General features: G+C 41.5%; 1 protein-coding gene across 1 annotated transcript in view; it reads left to right on the plus strand.

The window, feature by feature from the left end:
- The first annotated feature begins 1,287 nt into the window (after nucleotides 1-1,287).
- The window catches only part of LOC107704199 (neuronal cell adhesion molecule-like), a 43,243-nt gene continuing 39,334 nt past the window's right edge, over nucleotides 1,288-5,196 (plus strand). The window contains exon 1 of the mRNA XM_016507085.1: nucleotides 1,288-1,308. The gene's annotated coding sequence lies outside the window, so the exon portion shown is untranslated. The remainder of the gene's footprint in view (nucleotides 1,309-5,196) is intronic.

Here is a 5,196-nt window from a genome sequence, read left to right on the forward strand (position 1 = left end):
GTGTGTGTGTGTGTGTGTGTGTGTGTGTGTGTGTGTGTGTGTGTGTGTGTGTGTGTGATAATTAAACACGCTGAGTGTGTGTGGTGCATGTGGTTGATGTTGACGGCAATGACGATTGTTAATCAGCGGTGTCTCTCACAGTGAATGATGTTGTTTTAATGGATATCAGTGGTGTTTGTGTGTTTGTGAACCGTGTCACCCAGGCGGTACGAGTCCCTGCTTTATGCTGGAGGGGCCGATTGGGGCTCCGCAGGGTACTCGAGACACACTTAAGAGAGAGCAGAGTCAGACAGCCAATCAGAGTGCAGATCCATTCATGCTGGAAATATGGTGCCTCACACACAGACACACACACAGACCCCCCCCACACACACACTGTTTTGTATCTGCTGTTCCACACTGACCCTGGATCAGCTGTTGCTCTTTCAGAGCTCATGAAGTTCTCCGTTCCTCTGAAGCATCAGATGTTTCTCCTGCAGTTCTCAAATGAATGTAAATATGAGTGTGGAGCAGCTGAGACTGTGTGAGTTCAGACTGAGATCTGTGACAGCAGCAGCAGCAGAAACTGAAGCAGAAAACTCTGCTGTTTCTCATGTGATGTGGAGAAAGGGCTGAGCCGGTAATGAGATCTGCTGTGATTCTGAGAATCTAAAGTCGTGGAGGTGCCTCACACACAGACACACACACAGACCCCCCCCCCACACACACTGTTTTGTATCTGCTGTTCCACACTGACCCTGGATCAGCTGTTGCTCTTTCAGAGCTCATGAAGTTCTCCGTTCCTCTGAAGCATCAGATGTTTCTCCTGCAGTTCTCAAATGAATGTAAATATGAGTGTGGAGCAGCTGAGACTGTGTGAGTTCAGACTGAGATCTGTGACAGCAGCAGCAGCAGAAACTGAAGCAGAAAACTGTGTGTGTGTGTGTGAGAGAGAGTGTGTGTGTTTTCTTGTCAGCAGACGCAGAGAAGTATAAGAAGTGTGTGTTTGCAGCAATATGCTGACACAGTTATGACAAATGCCATGAATAAACATGAGTCATCAGCATATAAATGAGCTGTAGATGTGTTTGCGTCTCTGAGATCAGTAACATGCCGCTTTGCTTTGACGTCATTCATAAACGTCAGCTGGCATCTGACTGGCTGTGGCATCGCTCTGATGGTCGGGGGCGGATCCTGCGATTGATTACAGGAGCTGTGAGATGTGTTCAATTCACATCCTCTCGCTGATGATTGGACAGATGATCTGTAGTGAACATGAGCAGACGGTTCGAGCGGATCAGTGTCATATGGTGAGGAGGCTCTCTACAGGTGAGCAGCCAATCAGATTTAGCAGCAGGTCTGAGATCAGCAGTCATATCGGCGGCAGATGCTCACTGCGTCTCAATGAACACCTCCGTATCTGCTCACACTGCGAGCACAGTATGCTCACTTCATTATTCTGAATCTTCACTGCTGCAGACTGCTTTATGAGCTACTGTTCATCATTAGCTGTTAGTATGCACTACATAGTGTATTGTTTGTTTGATTTCCTGTTAGTTGAGATCATATGAGTTTTCCTATTTGTTCTTTGTGCACTGCTGATTATCAGAAAACAGAAAATTTGAAAAAAAAAGTCTCAGCTGATTTAAACAAACTACATGTGCTAATTAACAATTAACTGTAGTATGTTATTTGATATTAGTTAATATATTTTAAATGCACTAAACTGCAACATCATCATTATGTAATTATACAATTAAAGTAATTATGAACTACATATAAAGACTCTACGTATGTGGGTCAAAAACACTCTAAAGTTCAGCTAATTGCATTTAATATAAATGTAAACTTTTTTTTTTTTTTATTTAATTGCAAATAACTTGCAGTTAAATGTCTACATTCAGTACACACTTAAGTATATTCCTTCTGTAATAAGTGTTGTTTTTAAGCATGCTTCTTTTTGATTCTGTGGTTTCCCTGATCTCAGTGGACTGTGTGTTGTAGCTGATCATTTAACACAACAACCGCTGTGTGTCTCTGAATGTGTGCGTTCAGCTCTAGCTTTGGCATTGTGATGATGATCTGCTGCAGTGTATTCTGGGTGACCTGATTGACTGATCTGAATAGCTGTGCTTCTGTTGACCTCCATAAATCACAGAGCTGTGGATCATTACAGATGGAGGCCACATCGAGTTTGCTGTCAGATCCTGCATGATTTGTGTAGATCAATTTCGCAAACTGAGCGGCACAAGTGTGTGTCTATTAGTGGGAGAAAAAAGTCAGAATTGAAAGATGTAAAACTGTATGAAGTCGCAATTACGACTTTTTTTCTCAGAATTGTGAGTTAAAGGGATACTCCACCCCAAAATGAAAATTTTAATTAATCACTTACCCCCATGTCGTTCCAAACCCGTAAAAGCTTCGTTCGTCAGTAACGTAACGTTATGAAGCGACGAGAATACTTTCTGTATGCGAAGAAAACAAAAATAACGACTTTATTCAACAATTCGTCTCCTTTGTGTCTCTCCACATCACCGTAGCGCCATTTTGGAGAATATGAGCTGAATGCAAGTAGCGTACACTCTTCTGTGTCAGCCGTGCCACAAGGACGCGCTGTTTTCGTTCAAATCAAAGCGTAAATACACATAGAAAACGAATCCTCATGTCACGGCTGACACAGAAGAGCGTACGCTACTTGCGTTCAGCGGATATTCTCCAAAATGGCGCTACGGTGATGCGGAGAGACACAGAGGAGACTTGTTGAATAAAGTCATTATTTTTGTTTTCTTCACATACAAAAAGTATTCTCGTCGCTTCATAACGTCATAATGATAAAATAACAATAGGCCAGTTTTCTTGTGACTCTGATAGAGTGAAACTGAGATGTGTTGTTAAGAATGGACCTGTTGATTGTGCTGGTGTTTTGGAGCTCTGAGCTGCTCATCCGTGACTGATTTTCTCACACTTTGAATGGGGTTTTGTTCGTAGCTGTGCTCTGGGATCGTAGGGTCGTGGCTTTTGAGGGCAATGAAGGGGAAATGATTTCTATTCACCTGCAGCGCTTGAATGAGGAGAAAAGAGCCACACAATCACTGCATCTGATGGGAAATATCCTACATCTATATCTCTCACTCTTTCTATATATACACTAGCAGTTTGGAATCAGTGAGATTTGTTAATGCTTTTGAAAGAAGCATATTAGAATGATTTCTGAAGGATCATGTGACACTGAAGACTGGAGTAATGATGCTGGAAATACAGCTGTGCATCACAGAAATAAATTACAGTTTAACAGATATTCACATAGAAAACAGTTAGTTTAAATTGTAATAATATTATAATATAATAATGTAATAACAGTTTTACTGAGACTATTTTCTTTTTAAATATCCTAATTATTACAATCTTTTGACAGGTAGTGTACATATACATACAATGCATTTTGACACTTAAAAATGAGTAACACGCTCGTTTGAGTTTAGACTGTCTCATTGCCGAGTCTGATTTTCTTGCATTTAATTGCATTTAAATAATGCACTTTATTATAATGTCAGATTATGAAATTATATCTAAAGATGCACTTAAATAGGTCAAAATAATCACTTAAGTTCAGCTACATACATTTGATTTAACTTTAATGCATCTTGAATGCTAGCACTCGTTTCTCACGCATCACGCAGTTCGACACTGAAGGTGAAAGTCTTACATTAAATGTTCTTTCATCATCCCACACAATTGGGTGTCAGGTTGGTGTGTTACAGGCACAATAGAGGCCGAGCCGGACGGGATCGTACACTTTGCACTCCGCGGACACAATGAGCATCTTTATGTGTGTGTGTTCAGAGGGACTGTGGAGTAGGAGTGAGTTCTTCTCCAGAGGAAACCTTTGAGACGAGCAGGTGGAGTCTGAAGAGAGGCTTTTCACAAGAGCACAGACTCAATGAGAGGCTTCAGTCCTTCACACACACACACACACACACATACTTGCATTTGTGGTTTACGGAGACTCTCCATAGGCGTAATGGTTTTTATACTGTAAAAAATTTATTTTCTATTGCCCTACACCAACCCTACACCTAAACCTACCCTTTACAGAAACCTACGGGCAATTTTTAAATTTCATAAAACACCGTTTTGTATGTTTTTTAAGCCTTTTGTTTTATGGGGACACAGGAAGTGTCCTCATAAACCATGTTTACGTTGTAGTACCCATGTCATTATACACATTTGTGTCCTCATAAACCATATATCACTCACTCACTCACTCACTCACTCACTCACTCACTCACTCACACACACTCACTCACTCACTCACACATACACACACACACACACACTCCTGACACACACACACACACACATACACACTCTCACACACACACATACAGACATACACACAAGTCAAGTCAAGTCACCTTTATTTATATAACGCTTTTAACAATACAGATTGTGTCAAAGCAGCTTTACAGTATCAAATAGGAAAATAGTGTGTCAATGCAAAAGGACAATAGAAAACATTACATTTTCAGTTAAAGGCAGTTCATCATTGAATTCAGTAACGTCATCGTCCTGCTCAGTTCAGTTTAAAAAGTATCTGTGCAATCAAGTCGACGATATCGCTGGAAATTAAGTGTCCCCAACTAAGCAAGCCAGAGGCGACAGCGGCAAGGAACCAAAACTCCATCGGTGACAGAATGGAGAAAAAACCTTGGGAGAAACCAGGCTCAGTCGGGGGCAGTTCTCTGGCCAGACGAACCAGCAGTCCAATTCCAGGCTGCAGCAAAGTCACATTGTGCAGAGGACTCATTTGGTTCCTGTGGTCTTGCCCTGGTCTTGTCCCTTGTCACTGGGGATCTGTATCTGGGGCTCATCTAGTTGTCCTTGTCTCCGCTAACCCTAACCCTGGTGGCTACGGTGACCTTGGAATAAGAAAGAAACAGACTAATGTTAGCGTAGATGCCATTCTTCTAACGATGTAGCAAGTACATCGGGTGTTATGGGAAGTGTTCCCGGTTCCGGTTGTCCTAATTAATGCAGCCTAACAATCCTTTAACGGATATGAATAATATAAATGTGTAAGTGTGTTATGTGTAAGCCAGGTTAAAGAGATGGGTCTTTAATCTAGATTTAAACTGACAGAGTGTGTCTGCCTCCTGAATAATGTTAGGTAAATTATTCCAGAGTTTGGGCGCTAAATAGGAAAATGATCTTCCGCCC

This window comes from Sinocyclocheilus anshuiensis, unplaced genomic scaffold (assembly GCF_001515605.1).
Source record: "Sinocyclocheilus anshuiensis isolate Anshui unplaced genomic scaffold, SAMN03320099.WGS_v1.1 scaffold1228, whole genome shotgun sequence".
Classification (NCBI taxonomy): Eukaryota; Metazoa; Chordata; class Actinopteri; order Cypriniformes; family Cyprinidae; genus Sinocyclocheilus; species Sinocyclocheilus anshuiensis.